The sequence below is a fragment of the Perognathus longimembris genome, chromosome 12 (genome assembly GCF_023159225.1).
Source record: "Perognathus longimembris pacificus isolate PPM17 chromosome 12, ASM2315922v1, whole genome shotgun sequence".
Lineage (NCBI taxonomy): Eukaryota > Metazoa > Chordata > Mammalia > Rodentia > Heteromyidae > Perognathus > Perognathus longimembris.
The window spans coordinates 2,255,214-2,276,754 of NC_063172.1; the positions used below are offsets into that span (position 1 = coordinate 2,255,214).

The 21,541-nt window shown below is 46.8% G+C and overlaps 1 protein-coding gene and 1 long non-coding RNA gene across 2 annotated transcripts in view; one reads left to right on the plus strand and one right to left on the minus strand.

The window, feature by feature from the left end:
- Nucleotides 1–1,049: 1,049 nt before the first annotated feature.
- Nucleotides 1,050–17,460, minus strand: LOC125360765. Its single transcript, XR_007212802.1, has 3 exons — nt 17,111–17,460; nt 11,730–11,739; nt 1,050–1,080 (listed from the first exon to the last, which is right to left on the minus strand). It is a non-coding gene; the product is annotated as an uncharacterized LOC125360765 (long non-coding RNA).
- The window catches only part of Ptk2 (protein tyrosine kinase 2), a 201,261-nt gene continuing 187,339 nt past the window's right edge, over nt 7,620–21,541 (plus strand). The window contains exon 1 of the mRNA XM_048358854.1: nt 7,620–7,640. The gene's annotated coding sequence lies outside the window, so the exon portion shown is untranslated. The remainder of the gene's footprint in view (nt 7,641–21,541) is intronic.

Below are 21,541 nucleotides of genomic sequence, written 5' to 3' on the forward strand. Positions count from 1 at the left end.
CAGCTGCTAAATGAAACTTGAATTGAGAGCCCAGAGGCAGAACAGAGGGATACAAGCCAAGGGCCTTTCTCCTTATTCCAGGTCACAGTGTAGAAAGCTGGGCAGACACCGAATCCAGCCCGAGGAAATTCCTGGACTTGGCTGGATTCTGCCCAGGACTTAGGCGTGCACGTAACCATGGTGCCAATTTGCTGGCTGCTGCATGCGTCCCTGACCCTGCCTTCATGCCATACTGGTCAGCAACACGGTTGGCAAAGCTGCTGGAAGAACAGGAGCTGCCGGGGCTGGGGATATGGCCTAGTGGCTAGAGTGCTTGCCTCCTATACATGAAGTCCTGGGTTCGATTCCCCAGCACCACATATACAGAAAAAAACCGCCAGAAGTGGCACTGTGGCTCAAGTGGCAGAGTGCTAGCCTTGAGCAAAAAAAAGCCAGGGACAGTGCTCAGGCCCTGAGTCCAAGCCCCAGGACTGGCGAAAACAAAACAAAACAAAAAAACAGGAGCTGCCACCTGCAGAGTGCTGGTGTTGAGGGAGGGGACCTCATCCCTGTAATTCACCTGCAGCTCCCAGCCTGGGCTCCCGCCCAGCCCCACTGCAGCTGCAGCCTGTGGGTGGGTTATCCGACACAGGCACTGCTTATCAGGTGGATAATGGCCTTGGCTGGCAACATGTCCAAAAAGGGCTTTGTCACTGTCACAGTTCAGTGCAGCAGCGTAAAGCTGGAGAAGACAAGGAGAAAAGCAGCTCAAGCTGAAGAATAAAGGACATTTCAGAAGATGCAGAGGTATGGAGACCCACGGTGATTCAAAGTGACAGCACGCCAGATGCCACCATGGCTCGTCTCTGGGTTACTTCAGGTTAGAAAGAGCCAGGCACACACCAGCTCTACAAGAGGCCCCACGTCTGGAAGTAAAAGGCTGGCCATGGACAGGGTCGTACCGTCTCCGTGCCTCAATTTTCTGTGAGATCCTAATACGATCTAACTAGAATGTGAGGTTGAAGCAGTATGAACTCACAAACCAGCTATCTAACACACACACACACACACACACACACACACACACACACACACACACAGCTATAGCTGGGCGCAGTAATGCCTGTAGTACTAGCTACTCAGGAAAGATCTGAGATCTGAGGATCGTGATTCAAGGCCAGCTCAGGCAGACAAATCTGAGAGATACTTAGCTCCAATTAACCAGCAAAGAGCCCGCTTGTCTGCCTTTTTAAAGACCCAGCTGCCACCCCGGGGGACCTGTCATCTCACAAGCTGGAACCTCTGCCCGTGCTGGGTGCCTCAGCTAGGGTGCCCTTCCCCAGCCTTGTCGGCTTTGAGACCCGATACCAACGTCACTTCCATAGCAGGCTATCGAGGAAAGCTCTGTGTCGCCATTACCTGTTTGCCTATTCACCTCCAGACGGCAGCAACCTGGTGTTTCGCTCAGCGCGTGCGGTTTGGAAGAGGGATGAGTGGCACAGACGTGGGAGTGATTTCAGCTTCTATAAGCAGGGCCATCCATCTCTTCCCGCAGTCTTCCTGCCTACCTGGCTCTTCCGTGTCCATCTATCACTACGGCTCATTTCCTTCCATAAGGCAGAGCTGCGCTTGATGCCTGCCAGCCATGAGTGTGAGGATGACAGGACGGCAGAGACTTGAAGGCACCGCGCAGTACCATGGTTCCCCCTCAAGTGAATAAGTGAATAAAGTCGCAATAGGTTATTACCCACAGCAAAAATAAAGAAGCGCTTGGGCGCTGGTGACTCACACCTATAATCTTAGCTACGCAGGAGGTGGCGACCTTGAGGACTGCAATTGAAGCTAGCCTGGGCAGAAAAGTCTGTTGGGCGCTGACTCTAAAATAACCAGTAAAAATCCTGGCTGGAGGCATGGCCTAAGCGGTGGAGTGCCAGTTGAGCAAGCTAGCCCTAAGAACAAAACCCATCTGCCACAGGGGAGAAAAAAAAAAGACGATTCCAAAGTTCAACCAGCTATAAATGGTTGAACTTAACAAATGGGGAGAAGAGACAAGCCAGTCCTGCTAAAGAATGTCCAACGACGTCCACGGCCCTCATGGTGGGAGTACGGCTCTCTACTCCACTTCCCCAAAGGCTGAGTTTGGCAGAGGGGATAGTAAGAGGACAGCAGAGATGCAGACAAGCAAGTGGCCAGCCAGGTGATCAAGGTGGGTGTCTAGGTCACAGGCATGTTGACGGCATAGGACCACAGTGCTCCTTCTCCAGCATCCCGGAAATAGGGGCAGGGAAAAGGGGGCTCTGGGGCTGGGGATATGGCCTAGTGGCAAGAGTGCCTGCCTCGGATACACGAGGCCCTAGGTTCGATTCCCCAGCACCACATATACAGAAAACGGCCAGAAGCGGCGCTGTGGCTCAAGTGGCAGAGTGCTAGCCTTGAGCGGGAAGAAGCCAGGGACAGTGCTCAGGCCCTGAGTCCAAGCCCCAGGACTGGCCAAAAAAAAAAAAAAAAAAGAAAAGGGGGCTCTGTTTCCAGAAGGAGGCGCAAGGCAGGCTTCCGCTCTTTAGGTGCCTGGTAGTTCTTGTCCTGGTTGGGCAGACACCTTCTCCCCATCCCCAGAGCAGGGTTGGAAGGGAAGGCTGGCAGTTCAACCCGGGAGACCCGGGCTGAGGCAGCTGGAAAGGGCAGGCTAGGCTCTTGTGCTCAGGAAGCTGCCTGGAGGGCAGAGCGTGGAGTCTGGAGGGGCGGGGCGTGCTGTCCGGGGCGGGGACAGCTATGAAATCCTGGAGGGAGAGGAGAGTCCTCGCCAGACCCGTGCCAGCCAGCTCGCCTGAAGCTCCCTGTGGAGACTGTGCCCCTGCCTTCTTTTTGGCAAAAGTGTACAGTCTAATGATTTCCAGCATACTCAGAGCTGTGCAATTACCTCTACCTCATTTATCTCCCTTGGCACATGATCCAAGAGTGTTTCCCAATATTTAACAACCCTCTTTGTGGAAATTTGCACAAACGTTTGTGTTCAGTAATTGTATACATCACTTGTAATGGTGATAACGAAGAAGGACAACAGCTCTTTATATTGTCACCTGGAGAAATAACAAATAGTATGATGTAAATACTTAAAAAAATTTTTTTGAGTAGTGGGGCTGGGACTGTGGCCTAGTGGCGAGAGTGCTCGCCTCGCATACATGAAGCCCTGGGTTCGATTCCTCAGCACCACATATATAGAAAATAGCCAGAAGTGGTGCTATGGCTCAAGTGGCAGAGTGCTAGCCTTGAGCAAAAAGAAGCCAGGAGCAGTGCTCAGGCCCAAGTCCAAGGCTCAGGACTGGCAAGAAATTTTTTTGAATAGTATTTAATTATAACTTAAAAACAAATAAAATAAAAACATTTTGTGTAGATTTGTGTATGGCTCAGCTGGTAAAGCACCTGCTTAGTGTTAGGTCCTCTCCCTGAGGGCTCCATGTAGATGCCCCCACCTCATTAAGTCTCCACCCAGTTACCTGGGTAACCAGCAGACCTGGAGGCAGTTACCTCCCCTTTCCCTGAGGTCACCTCCTAATCCACCTGGCCACACCCCTTGCCCCTGCCCTAAATAAAGCAGGGCTGGGTGGGGGTTGCTCTCTCTCTCCCTTCTCTCCGGCCATGGATCATCTTGGCCACAGGCCAGCAGTTTGGTAATAAACTTTTCTCTCCTTCCTGAATACCGCGTGGCGTTCTCCTTTACCGGCTACCTACTTTAAAAACCTAACACTTAGCAAGTCAAGTACCAGGCCCTGAATTCAAATCCCCCAGTACCACTAAAAAACAAGTTTTAGAAGTTTGCAATTTATTTGACAGAGATGTTTGGAAGCTAGTAAAAATTTTGTCTTGCGGCGGGCCAGTGGCTCGTGTCTGTAATCCTAGCTACTCAGGAGGCTGAGCTCTAAGGATGGCAATTCCAAGCCAACTTGGGCAGGAAAGTCCATGAGACTCTTACCTCCCATTAACCACCAAGAAGCTGGAAGTAGAGGGATAGAATGCTACCCTTGAGCCAAAAAGCTCAGGGACATAGTCCAAGGCCTGAGTTCAAGGGCACACACACCCACACCACATACCTGCTCTGTCAGCATTCCGGATGCCCCATCTCAGAGCTTCCCAGAGCAGGGGCCTACCAGACAGTGCAGGAATGGAGGCAGCCAAATGCCCCTCTGTTTTGCTTGAGCATAGGTTCTACATTTGGATGGATGCAACCTTTGTGTGTGCGTGTGGCAGGTGTGTGTGTGGGGGGGAAGTACTGAGGCTTAAACTTATGGCCTGGCTTTGGCTTGAGCTCTTTTGCTGGAGGTTGCCACTCTGCTACTTGAGATACAGCTCCACTTCTGGCTTTTGGTAGTTAATGGGAGATAAGAGTCTCACAGGCTTTCCTACCCAGGCTGGCTTTGAACTGCGATCCTCGGAGCTCTCCTCCGTAGCTAGGATTGCAGATGTGAGCCATCAGCACCCAGCTTCTAGGCTGGCTTTGAACTGAGATCCTTCAGTTCTCAGTTCCCTGAGCTAACACCTGCTCAATTATCTCTTGTATAACAAGTTACCTCAAGGCTCAAAGGTTTAATACAATGTACATTTGCTCACAATTCTGAGGTTGGTGGTTTGGGCTGGATTCAACTGGGCAGCTCTTCACTGGCCCCTCTTGGCTGCACGTGGCTGAAATTGGCTAACCACCAGCTGGGCCAGGTGTGTCTTAGGGCCGCTTCACTCATATGCCTGGGCAGTTAGTAGCTTGTGTAGAATGTCTCTGTTTTGGCCTAGGTGGCCTGGCTAAGGCTAGCTGAGGCACCTCTGACAGAGTGAGAAGGGAAATTGCCCAGACCCTGGAGGCCTGGGCTTAATTTTTTTTAATTTTTTTTTATTTTTGGCCAGTCCTGGGGCTTGGACTCAGGGCCTGAGCACTGTCCCTGGCTTCTTTTTTTGCTCAAGGCTAGCACTCTGCCACTTGAGCCACAGTGCCACTTCTGGCCATTTTCTGTATATGTGGTGCTGGGGAATCGAACCCAGGGCATATGAGGCAGGCACTCTTGCCATTAGGCCATATCCCCAGCCCCTGGGCTTAATTTTTAATGTCACTTGTTATGGACTCTATTGGTCAAATCAGTGTAGTTGTGAGATCAGATTCAAGGTGTGTGTGTGTGTGTGTGTGTGTGTTACAATTTGAATATGAACTGTTCCTCAAAGGCTCCTGTGTTGAAAGCTCTACTCCAAGATGGTAGATTCAATTATTGAGAGACAACTGGATCAGGAGGGTCCAGATCTAACCAATGGACCTAGTCTACGATGGACCTATAATTGTGTTTGGTAGTAGCAGGGCTTGAACCACCAGAGCCATGCTCTGTCCTTTGTGCTTTAGTTGTTTTTTTTTTTTTTTGTTTTTTTTTTGGCCAGTCCTGGGCCTTGGACTCAGGGCCTGAGCACTGTCCCTGGCTTCTTCCCGCTCAAGGCTAGCACTCTGCCACTTGAGCCACAGCGCCGCTTCTGGCCATTTTCTGTATATGTGGTGCTGGGGAATCGAACCTAGGGCCTCGTGTATCCGAGGCAGGCACTCTTGCCACTAGGCTATATCCCCAGCCCCTTTAGTTGTTTTTATTAGATAGAGCCTGGCTTTTTGCTCAAGGCTGCTATTGGATCTCACTCCTCCTACCTGAAGGGGCTTGATGAGTTAAGATGGGGACCTTGCTAACTTTTTTTTTTTTTTGGCCTGGGCTGGGCTTGAGCCTTATCTTCTTTTTTTTTTTTTTTTGGCCAGTCCTGGGCCTTGGACTCAGGGCCTGAGCACTGTCCCTGGCTTCTTCCCGCTCAAGGCTAGCACTCTGCCACTTGAGCCACAGCGCCGCTTCTGGCCGTTTTCTGTATATGTGGTGCTGGGGAATCGAACCTAGGGCCTCGTGTATCCGAGGCAGGCACTCTTGCCACTAGGCTATATCCCCAGCCCGAGCCTTATCTTCTTGATCTCCTCCTTCCAAGTAGCTGAGATTACACGTGGGGACCACTGTGCCAACCTGGATTTGTCATCTGAAGGCATGATTCCGAAGTGAAGCGATGGAGAGTTCTGATGGAGAGTTTGCAGGAGGCAGATCACTGGGGAGAGATGAAGTTTGTCTTCAGTCCCTCTCTTTCCTGGCCACGATGTGTTGATCAACTTTACTCTGCAAGGATATGTTCTTTCTGCTCACCATAGCCAGGAAACAGAGCCAGCCCACCATGGACCAGAACTTCTGAAAATTTCCTCCTTCAAGTTGATTCTCTTGTGTGTGTGTGGGGGGGGGAGGGGGAGTCTGACTAACCAGAGACCACCTCCTTGTTGGGACACGCATTAAAGAACTGGTGGCCCCTTTTAGTCGAGCACACTAGGATTTCTTCCCCCAAGATAACCTTGCTTACTATCCCTTTTGTGCCTCCCTTCCCCCATCTCTGCAACTCTTCTTCTACTTTTCATAATAATCTCTCACTCCACATCACCCAAAGCTTCATTCACTCACTCCACAAATATTTATTGTGTGCTGGGGATGCCTTTTGGTGGAGGGGACAATCAGGAGGAAAACAAGAACACAGTGTTGGACCGGGCTGCACAACAGGAGCTTTGGAGGACAACGGGGCAGAGGGAGGGGGTGGGGAGGGCGGCAGGGGAGTTGTCTTTCCCGTTACACATCGGTGAGGAGGCCCCACGAAGTGAAGGAGCCGGAGTTCCCGGCGGGGGACACGGCAAGCGCGAGGTCCCCGGGGCCGAGACACAATCCCCGCACACACGATCTTAAACGCAGCGAAACGCAACGAGCAGCGCGGGGCAGCGCGGCCGTGCGGCACGTGCCGCTCCTCCACTCGAGGCCGGGGGCCCGGGGCAGGGATCCGGGGTCAGGCCCGGCTCCGGGCGCCGCCGCAGACGGGGAAGTGGCCGCGCGGCGGCGGGGGGTGTGGAGCGGTCCTCCGCGGGCTCCCCGCCGCCTCCGCACCCCGCCTGCGCGGGCCCCGCCGGGCGCCCCACCCCGCGCGTCCCCTCCGAGGTGGCGCGGGCCTCGGGCCCGGGGGGCGTCCGCTCCCAAAGCCCTTCCGGAGCCCAGATCGGATCCTGCCGCAGCCCCGCACCGGTTGTGAGGCCGGGAAGAGAACCCCCGGCGCCTCCGTTTCCTCCTCTGCAGAGAGGGCCCGGGGGCCATCCCCGGGGGCGGTGGAGGGTGGAGCAGCCCGGGAAAGGCGGGAGTCGCAGCTCTCCCGGAGAGACCCGGGCCGGAGCGGGGCACGGGAGGCCGCAGGGTCTGCGGCCGCCGGCCGGCCGCGCCTCGCCCGCCCGGCTCGGACCGACGGCGCGCGGCGGCGTCTGGGCCTGCTCGGGCGTCGGCGCGCACGCGCGGACCCCGGGGGCGGGGCTGGCGTCCGGCTGCGAGGGCGCGCGCTCACCGCCCCTGCCACCGCGCACGCCGCCGCGCACGCGCAGACCCACGCCGACTCAGCACGGCCCGGGGGCGCGAGCCCGCTGTCGCCGCCGCCGCCGCTGCCGCCGCCGCCGCCGCCGCCGGCCCGACCGCCGAGCGCCGGGCGTGCGCGTGGGAGGGAGGGAGCGTGGCCGCCGGCGCCGCCCCGCCCCGCCGCCGCCCGCTCGCTCGCCTCCGCTCGGAGCGCCCAGCAGCGGCCCGGTGAGTGCGGGGCGCCGGCCGGGCGGCCCCTGTGGAGCGGGGAGGGCCGCGGCCGGAGGGCGGAGGGGAGAGCGGGGAGCGGGGCCGGACCCGCCGCGGGGAGCGGCGGCGGCGGCGCCGGCCCCGCCCGTCCGCCCTCGGAGAGCGGGAAGGCCGGGGCTCGGGCGGGTGTGAGGAGCCCGGGGACGCGAGGCGGCCCGCGGGGCCGGGAGCGCGGGGAGGCTGGGCGGGGGGCGCCGGCTGGGCCGGGGGGGGCGCCGGGAAGGCGGCCAGCCCAGGACGCGAGGCCGGCGGCGGGCGTTCTCCGGGGTGGGGGGGGGGTGGGGAGGGGGCCGTCCGGGGAGGCCCGGAGCGCGTGGGGGCGGCGGGCCGGGGCGGCGGGGGGGGGGGGGGTCCGAGCGCGGGGAGCCCGCGGGTCCCGGGGAGCCCGAGCCGGCCTCCGCCGGAGCGGACCGGGAGCCTGGAAAAACAAAAGGGGAGGAAGCGGGAAAGCCGCGCGGGGACGCCCGCGCCCCGGCCCCGGCCTCGAGCCCCGAGCCCCGGGCTCTCCTTCGCGGCCGCCCGCGTCCCGGAGTCCCCGCGCCGCCCAAGTTTCCTCCGGCCTCCGCCCCCACCCAACTCCGCCGCGCCCCGAGGGCCGGGGCTGCGGGCCGCGCTCGGCCGCGCTCCTCTCGTCGCAGCACCCCTTGCTGAGGAGGAGAAGGGTGCCCGGCGTGTGCCCGCCCCTGGGCTTTTTGGTGGTTTTTTTTTTTGCAGGATAGGGTAAAGAAATGCACCAAGGGTAAAGTTTATAGATATATACACATACATACACACACATGCATTTCTCGTATTTTCTGAAAGCCAGCTCAACAGTGTCGCATTCTTGGGTAGTTAGGCTGCAGCTGGGTTTTGGCCGGGAGACCGAGAGAATGGTAATATTGTAGTAATTATGGAAACTGATTGGGAATAACACACTCAAGCCGAAGGCAGTTCTGAGAGTTTGGGGATGTGCGTCTCCGACTTGACAGGAGCTGGGATCCTTTTTGAGCGTGCAGATGGTTGTCATAATAATAGGCCATTTGTGTGTGTGTGTGTGTGTGTGTGTGAAGTGAAATAACCTTAGTATTTCAGTTGTAAAGGGTCATGGAGTAGTAGTCTCTTGGAAAGACAGTGGAGGACTGGGATCCACCCTGGCTTCTTCGTATAAAACCTGCGAGCAAAACCTGGGACGAAATACGTGGATGTGGTGCTTGCAAGACATCTCTGTAAATTAGTATTTGGTTTATTTTTGTGGAGGTACAGTATAGATAATATTTTCACCCATTGTACTATTCATAGGTTAACTTAAAAATAAAACCCTGTGGCGTTTAAGCAGAAAACTTTTTGGGGGTAGTGGAACCTAGGGCTCCCCCCCCAACCCCCAGTTCAAACAGGAAGATTTTCAGGACTTTTGTGTTCCTGTGTCTTTATGGGTATGCTTGTTTTATATTTGTGACTGTCCTTGGTGGGGCAATCTAATAGAACCTACAGTAATCCTTCACACCCCCAACACTGTATTTTACATTGCTTCCTAAACGACCATTAGAATCAAAAATTACATTTTCTTTTAAAAGAATTTCTTCCGGGTCACTGTCATAATCCAGCATAGTATGAATGCAGGCAGGCAAAGATGGTTTATGCTTGAAAGGAACTTACAGTCATGTTAACCTTTATTGTATGTAGTACACACCATTCAAAGGTGATGGTAGCAAGGTCTCCGTTGATTTAGAGCCTTTACAGTTTCCTCTGCTAGGAATTCTGGGACATACTCTTAGAATTGACAGGACTGACAGCCTTTCTGAAGGCTGAAATCCCAGGGAAGAATGAGTAAGAAGTGTAGAAGTTCCACAGCTGCAGGGCTGAAGTGTGGGAAAATGAAAAGTCAGGAGACAGCAGTGAGGACCATTTCTATGTCTGTAACTCAGGTAGTTTCTGCAAAGCTTATCCAGTTGTTGGAAATTACACAGTTTAATTCTTTCCACTTAGCCCTAGTGCTTACCAAGTTCTTGAGCTAGTCATTGGGTTTTTTCTCTACAAAGTTGGAAAAAAGAAGGTAGTTGTATTGTTAAAGCAAAATTTTTCCCCCACTTATTTATTGTTAAAGTGATGTCCAGAGGTTACAGTTTCATACCTAAGGCACTGAGTACATTTCTTATCCAACTTGTTACCTCCTCCCTTATTTTTCCCCCACCTCCCCATGTGAGTCTCTTAAAAATGTTGATTGATCCAGAAAAAATAATTTTATATTTTATAGTAAAAATAAGTTTAAATATTCTAAAAATTATTTTAAGTGCACAGTTCAGTGGCATAAAAATAACTTTGAGGGCTGGGGATGTGGCTTGGTTATAGACTGTTTGCCTTGCATGCACGAATCCCTGGGTTGTATTCCTCAGCACCACATAAACAGAAAAAGCCGGAAGTGGCACTGTGGCTCAGGTGGTAGAGTGCTAGCCTTGAGCAAAAAAGAAGCCAGGGACAGTGCTCAGGCCCTGAGTCCAAGCCCCAGGACTGGCAAAAAACAAAAATAATTTTGAAGGTGAGAGCTGGTGGTTCATGAACGCCTGTCATCCTAGCTACTTGGGAGACTAAGATTAGATGGATTGAAGTTCAAGGCTAACATCCATATAAGACCCCTTCTCAACCAATAGCTGGGTGCACTGGTGGGCCGGTGATCCCAGCTACAATGGACTAGGTAGATTATAGTCCCAAGTACAGGATTAGGGAAAATGAGAGACGCTATTTCAAAAATAACCAGTCCAAGAAAAAGCTGGAAGTGTGTCTCAGTGGTAGATTTCACTTGACTAGCAAGTGTTAGGCTCTGAGTTCAAGCTCTAGTATCACCCCCCCCCCCCCAAAAAAAAGGAAAGAAAATCCCGTCCTTTATTGAGATGCTAATGTTTGATTTAGAAAGGTGTTGATATCTCAAGATTTTATGGAAAGCATTTCCTTGTATTTTATGATGTAATTTTGACAAAATAAGTATGATACAGTGTGCAAATGTTTCAGTTTTGAAATGAAACATTTTCACGTTAGACCAGTCTCTATATAATTTCCTAAATTTCAGTAGCATTAAAAGTTTTGCTCTTTCTATATTTGTGAAGTGAATTTTTTTTTCCTGGTAAAAATTTGAGGAAACATTTTTTCTCTACCACTTAAGCCAGAGCTCCACTCCCAGCTTTTTGTTGGTTAATTAGTGATAAGTCTCATGGACTTTACTGTCTGGGCTGGCTTTGAACATTAATACTCAGATCTCAACTTCCTGAGTAGCTAAGATTACAGGTGTAAGCCACCAGTGCTCAGATTAAATAAACTTTTGTTCTTTGTTTTTTTGGAATGCTGTGATTTTCTTTCCACTTCCTCCTTTTCTCCCCTCTCTTTTTCCCATCCCTCTTTACTTCCCTCCCTCCCTTTACATAGAATCTCACTGCATCTCATTCATCCCTGATTTTTCTGTCTCTACCTCCTGAATGTTGGAATTATAGATGTTTGCTCAAAAGCTCTAGATTTTTAAAAACATTTTTATTACTGCTTCCCCCTACAAAGATTTTCTTAAACAATTAGCAATAGATTGCTGTGGGAGTCTTTGGCATTGCTTATATAAATTGCTGGGGAAAAAAAACCACAAAACTAAGCATAAATTGGGGGAAAGTAAGTGACCCTATTTACATTGGTAGTATTACACTCCAGGCAGTTTATGAGTGCTTACAACAGGAGGATGTTAAAGTACTGAAAAGTTGTGGGACTTGAACTGCAGTGTGATGAAAGGAAGGTTAGGTTGGCTCTTCTAGGTACACTAAACTACGGATCTCACCAAACTGCATGGAAAAGTTATTATTTTACTTTTCTAAACAGTGCTTAATGGTGGGTTCAGTCCTTTTTGTTTGCTTTCTCTTCCATTATTTTGGCAAAGATGTTTTCATGACTACTGAGAAGCAGCCTAATGCAGGAAAAATGAAATTTAATTCTATTTTTGGTATTAATTGCCGTGTGTGTATGTCTGTGTGTGTGTCTGTGTGTGTACACGTGCGTGCGTGCCCATTGTGGGGCTTGAATTCAGTGCTTAGGCACTGTCCCTCAGCTTTTTTTTGCTCAAAGCTAGTGCTCTACCACTTGAGGCACAGCTCCACTTCTGGCTTTTTGCTTGTTAATTGGATAAGAGTCTCATGGACTTTCCTGCCTGGGCTGGTTTCAAACTATGATCTGCAGATATTAGCCTCTCGAGGAGCTAGGAGGATAACAAGCCTGAGCCATTGGCATCCAGCTTGAGTAAAATTTTGTTCATAAGATGTGGGTCAAAATGATTTGTAGCTCTCTTGGGGCGTAGAATGATGGTACTGTCCTAGGGAACATTTCTTTTTGCTTTGACTGGTCAGGAATCACCAAATTCAAGGCTTGAGGTTGTTTGGATCATCACCCAGAGCTGTAGTTGATGGCTGGTTTACTCTTATCCTACAGTGTGTAACCTTTGGGGATCCTGGTTAAGTAAGGTAACAGGGTTTCCAGTTATAGTTGGCCTTCCATTCTGATGGTGAAAAATAGATTCATATATTCAGCATAATGTCAAGTAAAATCTGGAAGGATTCAACCACTTGTGGGCAAAAAATACTTACCAAAAAATGTGTCAGTACCATACATTGTAGACTTTTTCCTTGTTACTGTTCCTTAAGCAATACAGCTTAACTATTATTTATATAGTATTTACATTGCATTAGGTATTGTGAGAAATCTAGAGGTGATTTAAAATGTAAGGGAGGATGTATAAGGACAAATGCTACTCCATTTTATACAATGGGTCTGAGCATCTATCTGTAGATTTTGGTATCTGTAGGAGGTCCTGAAACCACTCTTCCAAGGGACTCAGGAATGATAGTATAAATTTTGGAGGACCTAGTCTTGGATTCCTTTCCTTTTCTCTGCACTGGTATAAAAAATGAAAGTTGAAAATTTGTAGTATTGGCAAATGCCTTTGTATAAAGATAATTTCTGTGTTTGTTCATCTCTTCGAGCTCCATGGTTTTCCTTGAATTTTTGCTTAGTGTTTCCTTGTCTTTTTTCTGGTTACTTTCTTTTGTTGTTGTTCTAGTCTTGGGATTTGAACTTGGCCTGGGCACGGTCCTTGAGCTTTTTTGCTAAGGCTAGTGCTCTGCCACTTGAGCCACAGTTCTACTTCTGGCTTTTTGGAGGATAATTGGAGATAAGAGCCTCAGACTTTCTTGCCTCAGCTGTCTTCAAACCATCCACCGATCTCAGCCTCCTGAATAGTTAGGAGTATAGGGCTGAGCCACCAGTGCCAGGCTTCTGGTTACTTTTCTTAAAAAAAAAAAAATTCTAAGTCTACAGTTAAGAACCAGGAAAAACTGTTCTTATTCACTAATCTAACCTTGAACCTTTTGCCTAATATAAGAGCTACTGGGTACACATGGCTATTTACATTGAAATTAGCTAAAATTGTGTGTGTGTGTGTGTGTATGTGTGTGTGTGTGTGTGTTTGCTGGTCCTGGGGCTTGAACTCATGGCCTAGGTGCTGTCCTTGATCTTCTTTTGCACAAGGTTAGCATTCTACCACTTGAACCATAGCGCCATTTCTAGCTTTTTTCTTTTTTGTAGTTTAGTGGAGATAAGTCTCAGACTTTCCTGCTCTAACTAGCTTTGCACTGTGATCCTCAGATCTCAGTCCCCTGAGTAGCTAGGATTACAGGTGTGAGCCACTAGTGCCAGCCAGTCATGCAAGCTGAATATGAGGCCCTGAATTCAAACCCCAGTATGGTCAAAATGCCAAAAATGGAAACAAAACAAATCAGTGAGGATGTAGGATGGTAACGTGGTACTAAGACTTACACATAGATTGGAAATGGAATAGCAGTTGTAGAATGTAGTGGCTTAAAGGTATATGGCCTTGGGGTCAGACTACAGGCTGGTATGATCATGAGTTATTTGTTAAAAGGCTCAAATCTGCATTTCCATCTCTGTTAACTGTACCAAATAGTAGAGTTCTAGAAACTGTTGAGAGAATTAAATGATACCTGCCTAGCCTATTAAAAAGAAATGTTTACATGAAAAACTCCACTTTTCAAAGTAATGAGGTCTCTATGTATCTTTGCTGTATTTCTTTCTACAGTTCCAACTCAGGGCCTGAGCTCCGTCCCTGAGCTTTTCTGCTCAAGGATAGGGCTCTACCACTTTGAGCCAGATGCACTTCTGGTTTTCTCCTGGTTAATTGGAGATAAATGTTTCACAGGCTTTTCTGCCCAGGCTATCTTTGAACCAAGATCCTCAGCTCTCAGCCTCTTGGGTAGCTAGGATTACAGGTCTGGGCCATCAGTGCCCAGCATATACTTGCATTTATTTACCACATTATGCCTAGAGCTCTCCCTAGGAGGGCTGCAACAGTGTGAGCCAGAAGCCAGGGACTGCCTTTGTGTGCCAGAGGAGTATGAGTTTACCAGCCACTGTGTTTTGTTAAGCCTGCCTGGCATAGGACAGTTTTTGGTTATTACACATTTCTTAAACGCTTGCTTATGGCTGGCACATTACTACTTGAGCCATGCCACCAGTCCACCATCTTGCTGGTTAATTGGAGGAGTTAGTTGCACAGTCTTTTCTGTTGTAGCTGGTTTCAAACCCTATTCCTCCAGGTTTCAGCCTACTGAATAGCTAGCATTACAAGTGTGAGCTGCTGGTATTTTCCTTCTTCCTCTGCTCCTCTTCCTCTCCTCCCTCCTTTCCTCCTCTACAATTCAGGGCCTTGAGTTTGGTAGGCAGGGACTCTGCTAGTTGAGCAATTCCCTGAGCCCAGTTTTTATTTTTAATAACCATCAACTTTATTGCTCTTCTTTTGATAAGTTTTTTTTATTTCATGTAGAGAATCTGTCAAAGGTTAAGTGGTGAAATAGTTTTGATGTTTAGTTTCTAAAGTGTTAATTCAGTAAGTTTATCCAATATTTGGACATTTTAAATTTTTATTGACTGCTTTGATAACCCATGGTTTATTCTAATATGTCTAATGAATGCCGTACAGATATAGATGAAAATGTGTTCTGTATTCTTTGAAATTAAAATAATCTTAAGTAGATCTATTTTGAATTTAAATTTGGCTAAGATCTTTGTCTTAACTCAGGAACTTTTGGACTTATAAAAACTAAATTCCATTCATGCATATTTTGTACCTTGGTTGTAAAATATTAAACTAATAGTTTTTTGGGGGGGAGAAGGGAGGGGAGGAGAGGGGAGGGGAGAGGAGGTATCAGTTGTTGACTTCGAATTTCGGGCCTGGCTGCTGTCCCTGAGTTCTGTGACTTTGAGCCACAGTGCCGCTTCCAGTTTTCTGGTGGTTAATTAAGAGTCCACAAACTTTCCTGCCGGGGCTGGCTTTGAACTGGGATCCTCAGATCTCAGCTTCCTGAGTAGCTAGGATTACAGGCTTGAGCCACCAGGGCCTGGTTCTAATTGTTTTGTGTTTTTTTTTTAAGTTGATAGAGTTCCTGTGTTTCTTTTCTTTCTGTGGAAACACTTTGGTTATTTCCTGGCCGAAGCTGAGGTGTTAATGTGCACCATCAGCTCTTGGACTCTTCTACCCACTTAACTGCTCCAGTCCCTCCCTCCACTGGCAGGCAGCACGTTTAGGTCTTAGCCGAGCTGACTTGGAGGGTCACGCTGTGCCGGCAGCTGCCTTCCTTGCAGTGGCATTTGTTAATTAAGCTGCTTAATTTTGTGTTGTTTTAAGTTAAAAAAAAAAAGACAAAACAAAGGAAGAGAATGTTTAGTTTGGGTTATTTCAAGGTCTTTTTAGCTTAATGGTATTTTGAGTGCCCATGTTTTTTTTTTCTCCCCAAGAAATAACATTAACTTGAAAATTACCAAAGTTAAGTAATGTTTGAAAATAAATTTATACCTCCCCTAAAAGTCTCAGACATAAGTAATTGAAGGTGTCTGGCTGCTGTAGTTTGTGTAGAGAAGCAGGTGTGTTTTTTCAAAATAAGCACTTTAAGAAGCAGAAGATTTAAGTTTCACTTCTGGCACTCTGCTTGAGTGATGTGGCTTTGGCAAGTTACTTACTTTTTGTGCTTCTCAGATAGTGGCCTTATCTAAAAAGGGTACTATCTACAATCTCTGCCTTTGAAGTAGCACTTGTGGCTACTTTGTAACGCGTTGTATCCAAATGCATACAAATTGTATCCAAATGTATCATCTGAGTCTTTAATCAACCTACTTAAGATTTCATCATTTCCACCTATTTGTTTGATCAGTTTGTTCATGATCTGGTTTATTCGCGCAGCATTTTTAAAATGTAGTTTTGTGTTATGGTACAGTGTAAGTCCTGGAGGTATAGACACAAGGGTGAGACTAGCACAGCTCAATGGCAAGTCTTAGGGTGTATGACATGCCACATCGGTGTGCTCTAGTGACCTGCAGGTAAGCCCCCAGTGATGTCAAGCTTGGCCCTGCAGGCTTCTTTTGTTGAAGACTGGACTGCAGATGCTTTGCAGACTCCCTAAGGCCTTTAACACTTTCTCATTTGTTTTCCCTCTCCCTCAAAAATCCCTTAAAAATGTAGAAACGGTCTTAGCCCAGGAACCACACAGGAACTGGCTGTGAACCAGATGTGGTGACTCCTTTTGTGGAAATCAGTTCAGTGGGAAGTGGGAAAGGGCATGGGTCATGTGCAGAGCATTGGGTGTGAAGGCTGGGTGCTGTGGAACTGAAGCTTTTGGTCATGTCTAGATAGTATAGTTGGGTTTGGTAGAGGAAGAGATGAAGTTAATGTGAGGCCGGATCAAAGCACTTTACGCTTTGTTTGAACTTTCATCTGAGAATGTTAGGAGCAGTATAATAGAGCAGGAGGGTGGTTGGACTAGAGCCACAAGGCTCAGGAAAAAAAGATGTCATAGTAATCCACCTGAGGAGGAGGGAAGTGCCATGGCCTAGCTAATAAGGCAACAACAACAAAAACACCCAAAAAACAAAAATCCCAGGAAGTTCAGAGGTCTGACTTAATAGTGTGGTCTCTTAATTGTGTAATTATGTTGTACAAACAATGAAGGCCTTAATTAAGGACACAGTGTAGAGAGAGCATAGAAAGAAGGGATTGTTTTGAAGGTAGGGCTCAGGAGGCCAGGGCACTTTTAGGGTAGCTTTCAGGTTTCTCCCTTAGTGAATAATTAATAAAGCTCATTTGGCTTTATCATTCTTCCTGGAATATAACTTATCAAACAATTGGTTTAACTGGATGTGATGTTGCATGCCCGTATTTAAGCTACCTGAGAGGCTGAGGCAGAAAGATTGAGAGTTATGGTCAGTCTGGTCAGAGATGTAGTTCACTGGAAAAACCTTTGCCCAGCATGAACAATGCTCTGAACAGTGCAGTAGGGAGAGAGTTTAAGACCAGTCTGAGAAACTTAGCTAGACCCTGTGTCAAATTATATACATATTATACACACACACACACACACAGGCTGTGAATGTAGCTCAGCGGAAGAACATTTGCCTAGCATATGCAGGACTGTGGGTGAGGGGGGACAATCCCAAGTACTAACACCTATCTCCCCAAACAACAACAATACAATCAGATCCCCCAGTTGTTTTGAGAAGGGCACGTTTTCTACCAAGTCTTTCAACTGCTGAAATTGTAAGCAGTATATTATGTATGCAAATGTGAACTGGTTTTCCATCGCACGAGGATTCTAGAGCTATCATTGGATCATTAAAAGGGTGACCATCAAAGAGGCAGAGTTGATCTTTGTTAAAATCGCACACATTTGTTGCACTAGGAATGCCATTTATCCAAACCACAGGACTCTTTTTTTTTTTTTTTTGGCCAGTCCTGGGGCTTGGACTCAGGGTCTGAGCACTGTCCCTGGCTTCTTTTTGCTCAAGGCTAGCACTTTTTTGTTTTTCTTTTTAAATTAATTTACTTTATTGTTACTATAGAGGTGATGTATGGAGGGGCTACATTTACATACATCAGGTAATAAGTGCATTTCCTTTTTTTACAGAGTCATCTGTTCCTCATTCTCTTCTCTTTATTTTTATATTATTATTATTATTATTATTATTTTTGCCAGTCCTAGGGCTTGAACTCAGGGCTTGAGCACTGTCCCTGGCTTCTTTTTGCTCAAGGCTAGCACTCTGCCAACTTGAGCCACAGTGCCACTTCTGGCCTTTTCTATATATGTGGTGCTGAACAATCGAACCTAGGGCTTTCATGTATACGAAGCAAGCACTCTTGCCACTAGACCATATTCCCAGACCTTAAATATATATATATATGTATATATTTATTTTTTTGCACCAGTCTTGGGGCTTGAACTCAGGGCCTGGGTGATGTCTCAAGAGCTTTTGTGCACAAGGCTAGCACTGTACCACTCTGAGCCACAACTCCATTTCCAGCTTTTTGGTAGTTAATTGGAGATTAGAGTCTCATGGACTTTCTTGCTTGGGACTGATTTTGAACTGCAATCCTCAGTACTCAGCCTCCTGAGTATCTAGGATTACAGGCCTGAGCCCCTAGTGCCCAACTTAAATTTTGTTTATTTTTCTCTGGTGTTCTCTCTCCCTCAAAAACAAGACACAGTACCTCGAAGTCCAGTCGTGTTTGGGACTGACAGGTATAGAGTATAACATGCTGTTGAATATTAGACAGAGCTAATGTTTATAGACTGTTAAGAATATCTTGAAATACACATGGCTAGCTGGGCACTGGTGGCTTATGCATGTAAATTGTAGTTCTTCAGGGAACTGAGATCTGAAGATCACAGTTTGAAATCTGGGCAGGAAAGTCTGTGAGACTCTTACCTCCAATTAAGCACCAAAAAAGCCAGAAGGTGTAGCTTACGTGATAGAGCACTAGCCTTGAACACTATAGCTTAGGGGCAGTGCCTAGGTCCTGAGTTCAAGCCCCAGGATTGGCACACACACAAAGAAAATTCACATGATAGTAAGAGATTATGTCACTTTTAAGGAGACTATACCCCCATAAAAACGTGTGGAGTTCCTTGAAAAAAAATGTTTAATAGCAGGATGCAAAATAATACCTAAATTGTATAGTTGTAGTGAGCCCATAAATCACAGAGCAGGAGATGCAGGGTGCTTAAGTTGGTGATTAACTGTTGAGATGTGAGTATCAGGCAGATGAATCTGGTGTTCTGCAGTCTAAACTGAAGTGGTTCACATTGATCTTAGCATTATATGTAATTTAGGAATTGCAGACTACAGATAATAGCAGTTTCCTGCAGAGACATGGTGAACATGGCGATATAGGGCTGTCTTATGAGTAGAAATTAGGGGAAAGGGAAGATTGGAGATAGGTTGTCTCTGAGAATGCTTTTTGTTTCTTGTTGAGAAAAAAAATGTGACTTTTGTTAATTACAGTACCATGAATGGCAAAGGTTTAAGATATGATGGACTCTTGTGATGTTACAGAAGTCAAAAGTGAAGGCTTAATGTGGTTTCACATGTCATCCTCAGAGTTGAAGCTGGAGATAGCTGTAATTCCAATGTGGATAGAAGTTTGGAAACTATTGTGTAGGTCCTGGGACAGTTTAGCTGACATTTTACTTTTCGTTTGGAAAAAGTAATACTAATCATCTTGTAAGGTAGTGACTTGAAGACAAGTAGCAGAGGAAACGTAGTTTACAGCTTTGTCTTAACTCATTTTTGGCAGCTTATAGTTGAACCTGAGATTGATGAAGAGTTGTTGGATTTCCATTTGTCTCAAGAGTTTGCCATTTTGACCTTTATTGGAAAGCTTTCAGATTTTTCCAGTGGGATTTTTTTAAATTTAATTTTATTGTCAAGGTGATGTACAGAGGGGCTACAGTTACAGACGTAATGTAGTGAGTACGTTTCTTGTTATATTTGTTACCCCCTCCCTCACTTGTCTCCCACTTTACCTCCCATCTCAATCCCCTCCACCCAGGTTGTACAGTTAACTTCCAAACATTGGTTTGCCCTTTGTCCTTTGTCCCACCATTTTGTTGTTCCCCTTCCTTTCTCTAATTCAGATAAACGTATATGAAATACTCAGGGCACCCAAATCAAATATAGTGACAACAGGGTTTGTTTCTTTGGGTCTGGCTTACTTCACTTAATATGATTCTTTTCAAGTCTTTTCATTTCCTTTCAAATGGGGTGATGCCATTTTTTCTGATGGAAGCATAGACTTCTCCAATAGGATTTTTTAATGTTTTGTTTTCTGTGATGGTCCTGGGGCTTGAACTCAGGGCCTGGGTGCTGTCCCTAAGCTTCTTTTGCCCAAGTCTAGCACTGTTACCACTTGAGCCACTAATAGTAATAGTACTAACTAATAGTAAGTACTTAAGAACAGAGAAGACAAATGTTCATTGCGAATTCAAGACTTAATAGTAATACTGAACATAAAACTGTCTACTGTAACACAGTCTACAATGAGAAGCAGGTCTCTTTTGTGGGAGGAGGTGGACAACATTTTGCTTAATTGGACTTCATAGTTTTCCCTGCCATCAAAGTCACTTACAAGTCTTCATCTCATAATGCTAGTCTATAAGGAGATTTTACATGTTTCATCTTTGAAAATATCTCCTACTGACAGATATTCCTAAATACTGATCTTGTCCCAAGAGTAGTGTTTTAGTATATTCATTGCTTGGAAAGCATCTGGTTTTTTGGTATTTGTCTCTTAGCATGTTACTGTGTTGCAGAATAATAACTTCCCTTGGTGCTGTGATGTGTGAGCACTTCATTTGCACAGGTAAATGAATTTAGGAATGTGTAAACTTCCTTTGTACTTTATATCAAGCTTGAAAAAGACTTTTTGAACTGTACTTTTAATTCATAATATATCTGCTGTAAATTTGTATAGTAATGGAATTCTTTTAACTTTTGACAGAATGAGAATTGTATAGAGCAGCTTAATGTAAAGCCACATCAGCTGTTATCTAAATGATGATACTTGAATATAAATTCCTTGTGCAAGCATTGTTGTGTTTTATAAACTCAGGTCCAGTTTATTAAGAAAGGTTATCAGGTCTATAGCAGAATTGATTTTCAAAGCCATTTCATCTTTGACAGTACTGACAATTGAGGGAAAGTCTTCAGAAAAACTTGTTTTGGCTCTGCAGTTAAAAGATCATAATAAACCTGCCACAAACTAACCGCTATGTGGCCAAAGTCAAGCTACTCAGCTTTTCATATCTGTGATAAAAATTCAACAAATGGTGATAGTTTAGCCTGCAAGAACTGATGAAGCTTCCTTTTGGTGCTGCTTCCTTAGTCACTCATGCTGTGTGCAAGCCTGCTCCTGGGGTGAAGGGAAGAATAGATAGGCGTTAACAGTTTCCCTTTTTGCCCTCTACATTTGAACAGGTAATTCTTTCATTTATTCCTTATGTATTTTTTCTTTTCTTTTCTTTTTTTGCCATTCCTGGGGCTTGGACTCAGGGCCTGAGCACTGTCCCTGGCTTCTTTTTTGCTCAAGGCTAGCACTCTGCCTCTTGAGCCACAGCGCCACTTCTGGCTTTTTCTATATATGTGGTGCTGAGGAATTGAATCCAGGGCTTCATGTATACAAGGCAAGCACTCTTGCCACTAGGCCATATTCCCAGCCTCTGTTCCTTATGTGTTTTTACTGTCATCAGTGAAGTAAAAGCAGTTCCGCTTTAGTTTGTACTGAGTTCGTGTTTGCTCACCTTTGAGGATATTCTTACTTGTCATAGGGCTCCACACAGACTGTTCATACAAGTTAATTTTCTCGTGCTTGTAAGCTTGGTATTAACTCCTTGAATCCACACCAAGCAAAGTTGGTCACATCTGTTTACTCATCCACAGAAAAATATTTGCTTTTTTTTTTAATTGACAATTGATAAAAATTTTAATGCTCTCAACTCGATGAGCAACTGTTCTTACTT